This window comes from Schistocerca nitens, chromosome 3 (genome assembly GCF_023898315.1).
Source record: "Schistocerca nitens isolate TAMUIC-IGC-003100 chromosome 3, iqSchNite1.1, whole genome shotgun sequence".
Taxonomy (NCBI): Eukaryota; Metazoa; Arthropoda; class Insecta; order Orthoptera; family Acrididae; genus Schistocerca; species Schistocerca nitens.
The window spans coordinates 318,014,257-318,032,272 of record NC_064616.1 but is presented as its reverse complement, the minus strand read 5'-3'; the positions used below and the strand labels follow the sequence as shown (position 1 = coordinate 318,032,272).

The 18,016-nt window shown below is 41.5% G+C and overlaps 1 pseudogene; it reads right to left on the bottom strand.

The window, feature by feature from the left end:
* Positions 1 to 6,656: 6,656 nt before the first annotated feature.
* Positions 6,657 to 6,774, bottom strand: LOC126249830 (5S ribosomal RNA; annotated as a pseudogene).
* Between the last annotated feature and the right edge of the window lie 11,242 nt (positions 6,775 to 18,016).

The window sequence follows — 18,016 nt, the reverse complement described above, 5'->3', positions numbered from 1 at the left end:
GATAATTCAATGATTATTCATGGTCGCCGAGCTCCTCGTGTCTTTCTGTGTACTTTTGAATATTGCAGTGGCGCCCTGGAGCTGAACTTACAAAGTGTTACTTCACGATAGCCTGTTCCATAGCACAGGGACATTCGTATTTCTGCTTTCCTGGCTCGGAATTTGTGACAATGCCCTCTTGATGCCCTGAGGTCCGCTACATCGGCGGTACATTTTGTTGCCGACTGGCACATTGGCCCAGAACTAGCCTTCTCTCTTCTGAGCTCAACTGCTACAACGTTAAAAAATTTAAACATGTACACGTATACAATAAAATTATTCTGCTGGGCAACACTCCCCCATCATTACAAAAAATTCGTCCCAATTTTGCCTTTGACTATACTCTGCAACAATCTCAAATAGAGGGTGTTTGGGGAGGAAAGGTCAATATTTTAAACAGTGATAGTATAAGTAATTCTGAGCAAAAACTGGTATAGGAACATGGGTCCGCAAATGCTTCGTTAGGGAGGTATGGATACTGAAAGGAACTTTAATTCTGCAAAATTGATGTGTACAACGTATACGCAATACAACTGGACCGTAACATGAATTTCTTGCAAACAATGCACGGGTACATGCCATGTTTACGCTATGCAACCTACCACGTATCATGGTCATGTGACGTACATAGTACATTCACCCGTTGTTTGCACAATTGTGCCATGTAAGTCGCATTGTGTAGTATACCGGCGACGGATCGGTTAGCTGTGTAGTGTATGGTGTTAACTGTGTTCGTATTAGCGCTGTTAACAATGCCACACGTCTACAGTAATGAGGAACACGCAGATATGGTGTATGTTTATGGCTTCTGCGACGGTAGTGCTACCGCTACAAGAGAAGAATACCACAGGCGCTTTCCGACTAAACGATTACCTGATCGCAGGGTGTTTACCAAAGTGTTTATTACTTTGCGTGCAACAGGCTCTGTTACAAGTAGACGTTTATCGTCCGAGCGTGCACATCAACAAACTTTGCAAGAACAGGAAGAAATTATCGCAAGTGATGAGCGAAGTCCCAGTACGAGCATACGAAGAGTGTCCCTGCGTATGAATGTCCCACAGACACGTGTATGGGAAACATTGAAACAATACATACGGAAAACCTGTATGCATTTCACATACAGCGTGTTCAAAATCTCCACGTTGGCGACAATGCCCAACGACTTCAATTCTGTCACTGGGTAACTGAGAATAGTCATTTGCTTCCATACATACTATTCACCGACGATGCCCAGTTTTCATGACATGGAATAAACAACACACGCAGTAATCGTCGATGGTCACCAAGTTCGTTTTGCCATGAATGTTTGGTGTGGCATGATCGGTAACCTTTTGATAGGTCCATCAGCGATTGACGGGGGAGAGGTACCTGCATTTTTTGAAAATTCATTTGTGGAACTATTGGAAGACGTTGCTTTAGCCAATCAAACTAGAACGTACTTTCAACATGACGGTGCCCTTCCACATGTTATCTTACGTGTGTGAGACCATCTCAATAGCACCTACCCTAATCGCTGGATTGGCCGTGGCAGTACTATTAACTGGCCTCCAAGATCACCTGACCTTACACCTTTAGATTCATTTTTATGGGGTTGGATGAAATCAGAGGTGAACAAAGTGACGGTAAATACACGAGATCAACTGCTTCGTTGCATCAGGGACGCTGGTAAATTGAATAGAAACCAACCACAAGCAACTGAAGAAGCAATACAACATGTTATCGCTAGAGCGCAAAAGTGCATTGACGTTCATGGTGGGATATTCGAACATGTTCTGTGAACTGTTAAAGCCGATTGTAAAAGATTTGGTAAGTCCTTTTCAACTGAATACATGTACAAGGTGTACAACTTTGCTTCCGCCGTTTACAGATAGGTGGCGACAACGGTAAGCAGCGGTCGAAAGAAACAGATTATAGACGTCAGGTAGTTAGCTTGAACCTCAGTCAACATAACCTCATTCAAACATTAGTCGATTTGTGTGTGCATTATCAAGTTGTTCTTGATTGAAAATGTCAGTTTACGAGCGTAATTCTCCTCATTTGCGGGAGGTGTTACTATTTTGTTTCAATATGAAGAAAACAGCGGCCGAGTCTCATAGAATGCTCTCAAGTAGGTATTATAAGGACGCTTTTAGTGAAAGAACGTGTCGTGAATGGTCCCAACGCTTCAAGAACGGTGATTTTAACGTCGTAGACCAGCATAGTTGTGGAATAGACAATGTTTTCGAAGATGCGGAATCTGAGACATTGGTGAGTGAAGACGAACGTCAAACTCAAGAAGAATTGGCACGATTAGTGGGAGTGACACAGAAAGCCATTTCAAAATGTCTCAAGGCTATGGGCATGATTCAGAAAGAAGGAAGTTGGGTCCCGTGGGAGCTGAAACCAAGAGACGTTGAACGACGTTTGTGTGTTTGTGAACAGTTGCTTCAGAGGTAAAAACGGAAGGAATTTCTGCATCGCATTGTGATCGGGGACGAAAAATGGGTTCATTACGATAACCCTAAACGCAAAAAATCATGGGGATATCTCGGCCATGCGTCCACGTCGACAGCCAAACCGAATATCACGGCTCTAAGATTATGCTCTGCATTCGGTGGGACCAGCCCGGCGTCGTGTACTATGAGATGTTAAAACCGAGCGAAACAATCAGAGGTGCTCGTTATGGAACGTAATTAATGCGTTTGAGCGGATCATTAAAAGACAAACGGCCGCAATACAGTGAGAGGCACGATAAAGTGATTTTGCAGCACGACAACGCTCGACCCCACGTTGCAAAAGAGGTCAAAACGTACTTGGAAACGTTAAAATGGGAAGTCCTGCCCCACCCGCCGTATTCTCCAGACATTGATCCCTCTGACTATCACCTGTTTAGATCAATGGCGCATGCCCTGGATAACCAACACTTCCGATCTCATGAAGAAGTCACAAATTGGATCGCTTCAGAAGATGAACAATTTTTTCGACGCGGGATTCGTACACTGCCCGAAAGATGGGAGAAAGTAGTGGCCAGCGATGGAAAACACTTTGAATTGTACATGTGTAACCAATTTGTTTCATTAAAGCCTCAGATGTTGGGGAAAAAACGACTGAAGCAAAGTTGTACACCTTGTAACATGCACGTTGTAATGCATTATGTACTAAATGCAACGTAAGTAAACATTATGCAAAAATGTGTAACATAACTGTACTTCTCTGTAACATTGTTTTCAAGAAAATCACGTTACCGTCCAGTTGTATTCCGTATACGTTCACGTTGTGCACACCAATTTTGTAGAATTAAAGTTCCTTTCAGTACCCATACCTCCTGACGAAGCATTTGCGGACTTATGTTCATACAAAATTTTTTGCTCAGAATTGCTTATACTATCACTGTGTAAAATATTGTCCTTTCCTCTCCGAAGACCCTGTATTTACTTAAATAATTGCACCTTATGGCCATTGCAACAACTTCTTTGCTCATGATAGCTGGCTCACATGGAGCTTCTCTTTATTTCCTAGTAGTATACCATTATTCTTTAGTTTCGGTTTGCTGAACCCTTTTCACAGATGTGCTACATTATCCTTATTTTTCGTCTTTACAAGTTATAACAATTTACAGTTTTCTTAGTCTACATTTCTCGGATTACGTTAGTTAACCACTCGACAGGTATCTGATGTGTCGGTAGGTCTGAAGAATGGATACTTCTACATCTGGCACTAAATAATTGTACGCGAATTGATATCAGAAACATGGCAAAACTAGTAGTCGTAATGCTTATGGTTACCATATTTTGGCGTCGGTTCTCTTGATGCTGAATACGTTACAACATTAACCACATGAAGATTTTTTCTTCCTGAGATGCCATTAGCTTGTCTAAAGAGCGTTCGAGACTAGGATTCAGGCTGTTGTTGAGGTAAGTTAGATTTTACATTGGCAGCAGAATGGAGGTTGGATTAATTGGCGTACAGTCGTACCTGTGAGTGTAGCTGGGAGGGGGAAGTTAGTCACAGCTACCTCACAAGTTGTTCCGTTCATCAAAAGACTACCCTTACGTAACTCGAACTTTGCCACGCCCTGAGGTTTTCATGATCGCAGTTTCCAGTGCAAAAGCTGAGTAGATTCAGTATTCTCCTACCTTCTGAAAATGCGGTTGTAGTGCCAATATTTATTTTTGACATTCCGTCGGCGCTGCTTTCCCCAGATACAGTTGTACTTCGTATCGCTGTACGACAGTCTAGAATTCGATGGTTGGGCAAATCATCATAATTTCCTTGCGACACACTTGCACACTCCGTAGTGACATAGCAGCGTGCGATTCTCCATACTCAGAAGTAATTAACACCTCTCTCGTCTTTACTTGTAACCATCCACTCATAGTTCCCCATATTACTGTATAAGGGTGAGCTCTGCAACACCGATACTGCGTGTTAATTCCTACCATTGGTAGTCGAACATATACATACAACTTCTCTCTGTCTGTATTCGCTTCCACAGTTGCTATGGGGTAAAACATCCCAAAGTTCTTTTCCGACATTTCTGTCATGTATCGTAATTCCATAGTAAATTCTTTGTCTAGAATGAAATTTTCACTCTACAGCGGAGTGTGCGCTGACATGAAATTTCCTGGCAGATTAAAACTGTGTGCCGGGCCGAGACTCGAACTTAGGGTCTTTGCCTTTCGCAGGCAAGTGTTCTGCCAACTGAGCTACCCAGCACGACTCACGACCTTTCCTCACAGCATTATTTCCGCCAGTACCTCGTCTCCTACCTTCCAAACTTCACAGAAGCTCTCCTGCGAAATCTGCCAGGAAGTTTCATATCAGCGCACACTCCGCTGCGGAGTGAAAATTTCATTCTGGAGACATCCCCCAGGCTGTGGCAAAGCCATTTCTCCGTAATATCCTTTCTTCCAGGATTGCTAGCTAGTTCTGCAACTTTCGCAGGAGAGCTTCTGTGAGGTTTGGTAGGTAGGAGACGAGGTACTGGTGGAATTAAAGCTGTGAGGACAGGTCGTGAGTAGTGATGGGTAGCTCCGCTGGCAGAGCACTTGTCCACCAAAGGCAAAGGTCCCGAGTTCGTGTCTCGGTCCGGCACACAGTTTTAATCTGCCAGGAAGTTTCAATTCTTTTTCTGTTAGATTCAACACTGACAAGAAATGTTGCGGTGGTAATAATATCGAACTCAGTTGTGTGCTTACCATATAGTAGTCTGCTTCCTGTAATGACCCCGTACCAATTCTCGCATCGTTGAGAGTGTCTGAGGCCCATAATAGTCTGGCTACTGCTAGTTTGCTGTCCAGTTAGGTCGGTTGTTATTTTACTTCACAACTGTTTTCATTATATCCTGGGTTTACTGCGCTAACTCAATGGTTAATTCAGGTACCATTTTGGTGTTATTTAGTACGCCCTGCTCTGTATACGACAACTGCGTGGTACGCCACTCTGCTGTGGTTTGGTATTGTCTACCATAGTTGGCACTTGCATAATCGTGTCAGCTCCTGGATATCTTGGTTATCCACTGTTCAAAATAATATTTTTGACAGTTTTCCTCCTGCTACCAACCATCCCCATTTCCTACGAACTAGCGTCGGTGTAACAAAGTCAGTGATCTGCGTCAGCTGAGATCTTGGTTCAAATGGCTCTGAGCACTATGCGACTTAACTTCTGAAGTCATCAGTCGCCTAGAACTTAGAACTAATTAAACCTAACTAACATAAGGACATCACACACATCCATGCCCGAGGCAGGATTCGAACCTGCGACCGTAGCGGTCGCTCGGTTCCAGACTGTAGCGCCGGCCGGTGTGGCCGTGCGGTTCTAGGCGCTTCAGTCTGGAACCGCGTGACCGCTACGGTTGCAGGTTCGAATCCTGCCTCGGGCATGGATGTGTGTCATGTCCTTAGGTTAGTTAGGTTTAAGTAGTTCTAAGTTCTAGGGGACTGATGACCACAGATGTTAAGTCCCATAGTGCTCAGAGCCATTTGAACCATTTGAACCAGACTGTAGCGCCTAGAACCGCACGGCCACTCCGGCCGGCAGCTGAGATCTCAGTTCGCCATAAAATAGTCTCACTTCCTAGAATTCATCTTACACCTCGGTGGTGACTGTGTTACTCTGCGCTTCATTGTGCAATTCTATGAATGTATCCTGCAATCTGCGAACTCCGTTGCTTATCTCCCACACATCAACGGTCAATCGTAATGTTCATTGTTGACTGTTCAGTAACACAACCGGTTGTCGGGAAAATAACGCACCTGATTCTAACCGTTGACATGCAGTAACATCAGGATTTTCCCAACCCATCCGTTTGTCCCTGGTGATCTGCCATCTGAGGAAAGGAACTTCTGTTATTCCGTCACTTCTTCGAAAATGCATATACAAAACAAAACAGCTAAGAAATAATCACGTAACTAAACTACACTAAACTAAACGCCTCCCACACAGGCCATGAAGGCCCAAAGGTACCGACTGGCCGCCGTGTCATCCTAAGCCCACAGGCGTCACTGGATGCAGATATGGAGGGGCATGTGGTCAGCACACCGCTCTCCCGGCCGTATGTCAGTTTCCGAGACCAGAGCCGCTACTTCTCAATCAAGTAGCTCCTCAGCTTGCCTCACAAGGGCTGAGTGCACCCCGCTTGCCAACAGCGCGCGGCAGGCCGGATGGTCACCCATCCAAGTGCTAGCCCAGCCCGACAGCGCTTAACTTCGGTGATCTGACGGGAACCGGTGTTACCACTGCAGCGAGGCCATTGGCAGTATAACACGTAACCAACATACAAATGTAGCGACCTACAGTTACTAATACAAATTCAGAATACACTCAGCAAAGAAAAGAATAATACATGCATTAAACCGTTCATAGGAATACCACAACTAAACACAAATACTACTACTTGTCATGCGACTCACTAAGTATTTTATGCTATGTGCATCGTGCTTGTCCAGTAGTACACAGTCTTTTTTTATTCTTTTTCAGTCGTTTTCATGCGCCCTGACTCCATCGTCAGGACTTGTACCAATGCATCCACTATTCTCCTAAAAGATTTAATCCTACATACGTGGACAATAGACGTTTTAGTTGGAAACTGCACTTCATCATTCACTGGAGAAGTCATTTAAATGAATTGATACAGACATTGATATTTAGTCGAGAACTTCTTTGTCTTTACCATAGGCGTTTAGGAGTTAGTTACGAACACCCATTGTCCCGCTAGTGGCAATTTTCCCACCCATTTTCCCATATTCTTTTTGCAAATTTTTTAACTGATTTGCAGTTAGGTGCTAATTTAGGACTCATGGCAGCAAAGTGAGACGGCATTTTCCTACTGTGAAAAGTTGATAGACTAGTACCAGTTTGTACTTTACAGTTATACGCACAAACTACGTACTGCAGATATGTCTCACAGTCACTATGATGGCTGTTAACATAATAACTCAAAATTTTAGAGATGGTCCTATGCACTATTTCCATCCTGTCATTAGTTTGTGGGTAAAACACACTTGTCCTTAACTTCCAGGTATGAAGTACGTGAGATATCTACTTCATCAAGTCTGACACAAAATTTCTCCCCTGAGCTGAAAATAGGGTATTAGGCTCACCAAATTTAAGTTTCCATCTGTTAATTAAAGCCTAGGCGACCGTACCGAATTGTCACCAGTGTCAAGAAACTTGAAAAATGATCTATAACTGTCTGTTCATATTCATTTCCAGCGTGGGCCCTTTTAAATTTCGTTAGATATCAATCCCAGTCATTCAAAAGGATTTAAAAACCTGTGGAACTCTTTGTAAAGGGATTTCTTGATAACGAATATCAGCTCTTTGTTCACAAGGACACAGTCCTTCACGTATTTGTCGACATCATGTTTTGTTGTTCTCCACAAAAATCGTTCTGCTACTCATGTGTCCATTGTCCCGCATCCTCTGTGACGTAACAAAATATGGTAGATGCTTGTCGTAACACATTGTCCTTGAGTGCCGCCGAAACCACTATGCATGATCTGTATTTAGTCGTTCCGCAGTGCAAGTCCTCATGTATCACGAACTGTGTTTTTTGTGGTTGTGACCTGAATGTCTAACAGGCTTTGTTGGCTACTTGTGCTCTCTGTCACTGTTACACTTTTGCCTAGCGTGTTCAGCACTGTAACCTTCCTACTCAATGTATCTACATTTGTGTGCTTCCTGTCTTGTTTATAAATCACCTCATAATGAGAATCACAGAATTTGAATACCCATCTCATTAACCTATTTGATGAGTCATTCAGCTCTAACAGCCATTTTAATGATGCGCGGTCTGTGATAACCTTAAACTTCTGTTCATATAATAACAACGAAACAATGCTATTCCATATATCATCGCCAACATTTCTTTTTCCATAATGGAGCAGTTATGCTCCACTTTTTTCAGTTGCCTTCACACATTTGCTACTGGATGTTCCTACTCATCGATATTCTGCCCCAAATTACAACTAGAAGATGATAAATTCCTTCTCAAAATCAGGAAAGACCAGTATTTGATCATAAACTTATGTTGCCTTCAGTGCTTCAAATCGTGTTTGGCGTTCTGCTGACCAAAGAAATTTTATACCCTTCCTCAGCAATTGATTCAAAGGTCCCGCTACCTGCGAAAACTTCTTTACGAGTTTGTAATAATCACTGCATAAATCCAGGAATGACTATAGTAGTTTTGCAGTATGTGACGATTTAAAGTTCCAGACTGCCCATGTTAAGTGAAGAGAAGCTTGAACACCTTTCCAGAAATCACACGTTCAAGGTAGTTTACTCACGTTTGTGCAAAATGAACTTGCCTGTACAAAGTGGCAGTTGTGGCGATCATAGCCTGTTGAATATGACTTCCTAGCGTTCCTCATGCTCTGGTATATCCTTTGAGAGTACAATAATATATCCATATATATAATTTGCAGGTTTTGGGTTTCAACCCATGTAAGACCTCACCTACTAACATTTCGAAGATGGCTGACACATTTTCCGACTTAACAACATAGTTTTATACTATTAATGTCCCCACATGATTGTGAAGGTGGCCTTTGGTCTAGCTTCCATGTCTACCTCCAGCTTGTGATATCCACTTCTTATATCTATAGTTGTAATGTACTGGCACTGTCCTATAATGTCCAACATTTCCGTAATATTGAGGATGGGATATGAATCTGCCACAGTTTTCGCATTCAAGTAGCGGTAATCACAACAGAATATGTACTTTTTAGTACTGTGTGAAGACTATTCGGCACAGTGACAACATTTGCATCCCATAAGCTATCACTGCTACCTATTCTTTCTTCCATTAACTGCTGTTCTATAAACTCCTCCATAATAAGTTGCAAAAACATTGCTATGTGGCATGGCAGTAGGGAACTCACTTCCTTCCTAAAATTGGAGCCATTAAATTCAATTTATAAATTAAAGTTTAATTGAATTACATCAATTAAAGTTATTAATTTTAATCAAATGTAAAACAACTAAAAGTATCATACATGAAAAAGTTTAAATTCTTTATTTTTTAACTTTTTAATTTTTTAATTTAAACTTATGTTAGTTTTAAGAATATAATAAATTTTTCCTTATAAATTATACCAAAAAATATCTTAGAAATTAGCATTAAACTCATTTTTCTACCTTAAAAATCTAATAAATGAAAGACACAAAAAATATGACTAATATATGGGTTGAATTTAAATTTAATTGAAATGCATTTAATGAAGCAAAAGAAAAAAGTTAAATGTAATGTCTGCAATAAAATTGTAAATCATCTTTAATTAAAGAACATTTGAGAATTAAAAAACATAATGAGGGTACTGATCATCTGAAAATAAAATTACGTGATGAGTACAATTTATAATTCATAGTTACTTATAAAGAAAATATTACAGAAAAGTCAAATTCTCTCTATTTATGACTGTAACAAAATTGCTAATTATCGTAAAACAAGATAATTTATTTTGACATGTTTATTGTGATAATTATGATTTACCAAAACATATTGTGATTATTGTTATTTGCCAAATGTATTGAAAAATATATAGAAGTTATAGATTATTTTAGTAAGTTTCTCACTCAACAATGAAAAAATAAATATGTGAATTAGAAATAATTTTTTCAAAAATTCTCAGTCAGTGTTCTATGTTGAATACCATAAGCAAAAACAACACATTGTGTCTAATTCTTCATTTTCCCTTAGTGCGTCTACCACATACAGTGCTTCATGTGGTTAATCATTATCAACGGAAACCTACACTAACTTCCTTATACCTGCTAGTATTTTAGTGTGGGAACAGATCTTTAGCACACATATTCGCAGCTTAGTGGGCAACACCTTTGTGAGGGGTATGCTCTAACACGGCTGCATGCTATGTCTAATTGAAAGGCATTGTTATGTATTATGATGATAATTAATTGCATTTCTTCAGGTAGTCATATAGTTAGTATGAATAATATAAGAAACAGCAATGTGAAAAGAATCTGTCCTTAAATGGTTGATGCAATGAGCAAAACTGTTAATGTTCATCTTATTTCATGGATACATTTGTGGCTCCAAACGTCCTCTCCTCTACGGAATGATGTAAAGGTCCAGGTTTTATGTACGTAAGTGAAGATACAAATCCACATTTTCATCACATTTACTTTATTTCCCATCCCGATATAGCAAATAATGACATTTAAACACCTTCTTGCCGGCCGTGGTGTCCAAGCGGTTCTAGGCACTTCAGTCTGGAACCGTGAGACCGCTACGGTCGCAGTTTCGAATCCTGCCTCGGGCATAGATGTGTGTGATGTCCTTAGGTTAGTTAGGTTTAAGTAGTTCTAAGTTCTATGGGACTGATGACCTCAGATGTTATGTTGCTCAGAGCCATTTGAACCATTTATACACCTTCTTTCTGCATATCGCTAAATAGTGTCTCCTTCCAAGCATACACATATTTAATACTAGTCGCTGTCCTCAACTAACCAGATCGTAAAACATTTCCAATTCATTTTCAATACAAATCACAGTTTCCAACGTAAAAGTCGAACATGTGGCTCTTTCTGTCCACAACACAAAGACGAACATACAAATCTGCATCTAGACAGAGACTGTCCCACTCTATCTCGAAACAAAGAAGTTTTGTCACGTATGACATATGATAAATTGTATTACTGCATGAGATTCTACATTGTTCTAGAACAGGTAATTGGTCCTAAACTTTTCTACATAGTTTTCGACATACATGAGTGAACAATTATAATGAAAACACGCCTCATGAGATTAGCAAAATTTATAAAGATAATAATAATTATATATATTGCTGTACACAATTTTAAAATAGACTTTTCCAAAACTTACAGTGTATGTCGAGGCGCCAAAATAATAAACGTTTTCTATTTTCCTGCATATGACGGATTTTCATGAACAATTGTGTTCCCTTTCAATAAATTATAATAGTTTTTAATTTAATGGATAATTAAATGGTATGACAAATTTCGTAGCAAATTATCTGTAAAGTGCGAAATAAATTATAAGTCATTTGTGGTAAAATGAAACAAACTGAATTAATAGGATAACCAACTTCTTTTGAAAAAAAAATTAAAGTAATGTTCAAAGTACAAAACTGTCAAAGCTTTCGTGGCCACTTGTTCACAAACTGCCTCTTGGCTTCTGTCTCGGGTTCTTCAGCCGACGTTTGTCTGATGAGTATTCTGACGTTTCGCCAGCACAAGTCGAAGCTTCACCCTCCATTGCTGGTGGTTGACTGGAGCCGAGCTCGCGGCCGCAGACTTACGTCCAAGGGCTTCTCCGCGGCCATTTCCGGTGCAGTTCTCCTCTTGCTACCTGCAACGGTCGTTCGCTGCAGCACTTGAATCCAGGATCCGTTTACCTAGAGGCTTTCTACTTCCTTGTTGAAGCTAATCTCGTATTTGTGTCTTTCTATATCTTCTCTGAACAAGCGGGCTTGATAGCTCTTCTCTACAGCCAGAACTTTCGTGTCGGCGAATTTTACCATGTGGTCGGCCTCACACAGCGCGTGCTGTGCCACGGATGATTTCTCCACCTGCCCTAATCTGCAATGCTGCTTATGTTCTGTGATCCTGGTGTTGACTGATCGTCCAGTCATTCCAACACAAACTTTTCCGCATGTGCATGATGCGGTATATTCCCGTAATTGCAAGTGGGTCCCTGTTCTCCTTTGCCGACCTCAGACACACTTTGATCTCCTTTGCTAATCTGTCCGTCACTCTGGGAATATACTGCATAAAGGTCATACCCGACATTTCTTTTTCCGATGTGTCACTTCGTCGAGTGTTTGAGTCTGTTATACTTCTAATGTAACTTGCTGAGTACCCATTGCTCCTCAGAACACTTTCCAGGTGCTGCATTTCGCTTGTAAGGTACTGCGACTCACATATTCTTCTTTCTCGCGTTCGAGTGTATTTATCATGCCTCTTTTGTGGTTCGTGTGGTGATTTGACAGTTGGTGCACGTATCGGTCCGTGTGTGTCGGTTGTCGATACACGATGTGCCCCAGGTTTTCGCCATCCCTTGTGACCAGTACATCTAAAAACGGTACTTGTTTGTACTTTTCTACTTCCATGGTGAATTTTATGTTGGCATGGAGGCTGTTCAAATGTCTTAGGAAGTTAGCGAGCTGTTCCTCAACGTGGCAGCACACAACGAACGTATCGTAGATGTATCTGTACCACACCTTAGGTTTACAAGGTACCAAGACCAGTGATTGTGCTTAGAAATGTTCCATGAATAAGTTGGCCACCACTGGACTAAAAGGACATTCTCTTGTGACGCCTTCCAGCTGTTCATAAAAGTTGCCATTCCACATGAAATCGGTCGTGGTGAGGCATGCATGAAAGAGCTTGGCGATGTCTTGCGGGAATACGGAACCATTGTGCTTCAGAGTATCTGATAGGCACTTTCGTAAACAAAGAACCAACATCAAAGCTGACCAGGATGTGGTTTGGTGCAAACTTTAGTTTCTTCAGCTTCTCAATGAAATGTCCTGAGTCCTTTATGTATGTGTCAGTCTTCCCCACTTGCGGCTGGAGAGGAGAGGCCAATTGTTTTTCCAGTTTATAAGTCGGTGAACCAGGAGGGCTAACAATCGGTCTTAGTGGAACGTTATTGTTATGGATATTAGGTAATCCATACAGCCCATGTAGTGGGGCTTCTGTGTTGTGCAGGTTCTTTAGTATGTCCACTGCCAGAGAAGTCGCCACAGGTCAATGAGCCATAGCTCTGTGTTGTGCTGGTGACAGCGGTGGGATTAGGAAGTGTCGGCCGGCACAGACGTTCTGCGGTACAGTGATGATGATGATGATGATGATCATTGGATTGTGGGGCGCTCAACTGCGCGGTTATCAGCGCCCGTACAAAGTCCCAACCTTTGCTCAGTCCAATCTCGCCACTTTCATGAATGATGATGAAATGATGAGGACAACACAAACACCCAGTCATCACGTGGCAGGTGAAAATCCCTGACCCCGCCGGTTCAAATAGTTCAAATGGCTCTGAGCACTATGGGACTTAACTTCTGAGGTCTTCAGTCCCCAAGAACTTAGAACTACTTAAATCTAACTAACCTAAGGACATCACACACATCCATGCCCACGGCAGGATTCGAACCTGCGACGGTAGCGATCGTGCGGTTCCAGACTGTAGCGCCTAGAACCGCTCGACCACTCTGGCCGGCGACCCCGCCGGGAATTGAAACCGGGACCCCGTGCGGTACAGTGAGGCTACCACCTCAGCACTCTCGAAGACAGCACTTTGCGCCCTCAGGTGAAGACAGCTGATGGTGGTTCGGGATATCGGTTGTCGGTAAACTAGGCCCAGGTCATTCAGCATGGGTCAAACCAAGATAGTAGCAAATGCTGACGAGCCGGCCAGGGGGCTGCGTGAACACTTCAATATCAGCCAGGATAACCTGTAGTGGAGGACGGCTGCCTACACACGAGTCTTGTACTCATCCGCGATATGCCAGTGGACAGCATCGGCAGACCACGCCTGTGGTATCCATCTGGTTGCCTGTGATACGGTGTCGAAGTCAGCAAGGAGGTAGCAGGCAGATCATCATCGATCAGCTTGTCGTGGTTTCACTGAAGCTGAATAGGCTGTCATTCTCTCTGATTCTAACGACACAGATGACAGCATGACTGCATGTCTCCTTCAGCTCCGAAAGCCTCGTTATTTGAATTACCGAGCCTCCGAGTATAACATGGTGGCTATGGTTGTATGAACGTATTTTCCCTCGTTTATGGGTGCCGTCAGCGGATTTTTCCTCCTACGTCTGAGTACTGTAGTGGCGCTCTGGCTCTGAAGCCGCGAAGTGTTACTTCACCTTACTTTGTTATGTAACACTCCGACACTAGCGGCTCTGCTTTCTTCCCTTGGAGGTTGTGTGGCAATGCTCGCTTCATGCCCTGACATCCTTCACATCGGTGGTACCTCTTGCTGACATTTCGACTGGCACACTGGCCAAGAACTAGCCTTCTATCTTCTGAACTCATCTGGTAGAATTTTAAACAATTTAAACATGTACAATTAAATTTTTCTGCTGCTCATAAATAACTAAAAAAGTGGCTGGTTGTTACACAGTATTACATGGGGCCTCCCGGCCAACAATGCCATACGATCATTTACATTTTCTCTTTAAATAACACACGAGCATTGACCGGGGGCACATGAAACGAAGGTTAATGTATTTTCGCGACTTCACTCATCACCTAAATGCAGTATCAACTCTAATTCTTATAATGAAGTAACAGCAGCAGCCAATAACTGCTAATAATGCTACTTGTTAAGAAGAAACTCCGATTCTTCCATTATCGGTTTCGAACGGATACATTTATCCTCAGACGGCTGCTCACAGTTAAAATTACAGCGTGTACACATGAGATGTTCGCTGGTTGTGTGGTACCTTAGCGTGAATGTACCATACAGAAAAAACTATATCACTTTTCGACAGCATAGCAGTAATCCATTTTCTATATTTTTTGTGCTGTTTTTGTGTCCATTTGAATAGCGCGCCACACATCACCCATATATTTTTCCTTCCTTGTCATATATACGATAGAGACATATGACAGAATTTTTCTGGTACATCAAAACACCATAGTTCCATTAAAAACATTGATTCCTACATCTCGATGAATAATGAGGTTCTGAAAACGGATTGGTCTTAGTTTCATGAGTCCCTTTTCACTGCTTGTTTGGTGCCTTAACTTGCACATTACAAAAACGTAGAGAAAATCACAATATTTTAGAAATAAAAATAAACACTAATTACAGCCGACAGCTTGGTGAAACTGCGAAAGCAAAAGTAAACATATGTGATCGGCTCCTTTACTTTAAGAAACGGCGAGTTAATCCTCTTCTGCTATAGAATAATACAGAGGCTCAAGTTGCAGTTAATTTATTGACAAGCCCACGGTTGGTTTCAACCTTATGGAAAGCCGTTATGTTATTGTCTTTCTCCAAATTAAATCCAACTGGAGCCGTGGAATTCATTATTAATAAGCAGAAGTCAGTTAACTGAAACCTGTAGGCACATACGATGAACGCATTAGAATATTTAAAAATGTGCGGCATCTGGAAAATATTGGTAGCTAAGAAAGAGGGAGAACAACAAATGCCAAAGCTCGAAAAACCAGTATAACGAGCATGCAAACAGCAAATCCGTGTGAAAGGGTGAAATAGGCGAAGAAAAAGCCGTAAGTATTTGAACCTAAACTGAGTAGTTTAATAACTGAACTGTTTTTGGATTTAGAACGAGACAAAATGCTAAAATGTGTGTAATTCTCAAACATTTTATGAAGTTTTCAGTCAGTGAAACAAAAAACAAATGCTAACGAAAAATTGAAGTTTAATAATTACGTAGATATCAGCAGATTTAATAAAGTATACACAAAGTACGAATTCTGAGATATCAAATTTTATATCCTTGTCGTGATCGACGCAAATGTAAGAAGTAGAGAATATTTCCAAACGCTTTGGAATATGTCCAGTAATTTTTGGGACCAGCTTCTGTTCATGACGTTGGTGGTGTTTCGTCATGGCGTGGACTCTACAAGACGATGGAAGCATTGAGGAACGTTGTCGTCAATTACCATTTTCATATCGGAACCAAGCGAATTTATAACTGATGTACGAATAGGGAGAGTTGAGCATGTGTCTTGTGTTTCAGTTTTGTCCCCAATCACAAATTGCTTCCCCGTTATTGCTGCCAGAGTGTCTACTTTTGCTGTTGTACAGGGTAGGGAAAATAAAAGTTGTCCAGATATTTTCTTAACATTTGTGGCAGCACTAACGCAGGAGGAAAAGACCTACAGTTACTTCTAACAGGATGGAGCAACTTCCCATACACCCGGTCGAACCTTGGAGCACATTTACACAATCTTCACACCTGACAGAGTTGTTAGCAGAGGTCAGTCTGGTCGTGGGCCTAGCTTGCCATCCAGGTCACCTGATCTGTCATTGTGCGATTACTTTGTGTGAGGAGCCCTCAAGTTTAAGTTGTATTGCAACAACCTTTATAGCCTTCAAGAACTCCAGCAGAACATTTCGAGTGAGTCTGCAGCAATCCCAGCGGTCCATTTTCAACCCCCCTTCAGCAGCTTACTGACCAGTGCCTAACAATGCCAAGAGATGAATGGTAGTGCTTTCAACATCTGTTATAGTCAGGTTAGTGCTGTATTTTCTTTCCTCTGTTGTGTTTCTTTGTAGCCTGGAACTCTGTTCTCCGGACCACTTTTATTTTCCCCTCCTTGTACCTTTCCATTGCTAATAGTAAACTACTCAGGAATTTTCATACCAGGTAGCTGTCACCACTGTGGGATGAACAGCTATGCTGATCACACAGCTTGGAGTTTTTTATTAATAGGCTACAGCCGTCAGTCGACCGAGCTGGCTTCGATAGGAATACACTTTTCACACCCATAATCATCCAGGAACAACAGGCAGCGATAAGTAAAGCTGCGTTTATACAGACCATATTTTACGGATATGTGTGACGGCAATAGCGCTCCATTATCATTACTTTTAATGTGGCTACAATATACAGCAATATTGACATATGGCCCGGCAATACTGCTGACGGATCAAACTGTTGCTGGCAGCTGGCAAGGTGTGGCCGACGAATTGCCGGTGTTGTCCACCAAGGGTGGCGAATATGTCGTGTGGCGTGGTGCTATATATCTCTGGTCTTCTCTGTAATTACTTCTCTCTCATTCCCAGCCTTGCGTCCTCCCTCTCATGCCGACAGTGTTACAGTACCAAATCACGTAATCCGAGAGGTGAGAGATTATCATTTTCGAAAGTTAGCGCGAACTTAGAAGTACACGATTTACCTGTTGTCTATAAGAATACAGAAGTAGGCATACGAGAGAAACCTGAACCTCACAAAACGGCCTTCCGCTGGCTAATTCTAATCAAATTTCCCATTCCAAAAAGAGGTACATGTGGGTCATTCATTTTTCTTCTGTTATACTTTATATAGTAGATAAAAGGCTATTATCCTATACATCAATGGCTTCATTCTGATTGTCTTTTGTTTTGTGTGATTGTATTGCCTTACCTAAATCTTGTGCAATAGTAATCTCTTTTTGGGAACCTTATGTAGCATTTTTTATTTTTTAATATCACTGTCTCAAGAGATCTGTTGAAGCGCTCAACCATCGAAGCTTTCATATACGAAAAAGTGGAGTAATTATTAACTTTGAGATGTTGCATTAACTATTTAAAACTTGCATTATAAAATTCCTTTCCTAAATCAGTTTGTTTATATGATGGTATTGTACAGCTTTTTAGGTATATACTTCTATGAAAATTTGCAATTCCTACAACAACTTTCGTTTTCAGAGCAGCATTAAATGTGTATTTGAAGTAAACATCTATCACTGCTAATAAATATTTGTGCCCAGAATTCCATGTGGAATAAGCAATCATACTACTAAATCTACTTGGTGAAAATCATCAAGCCCCTTCATTATAACT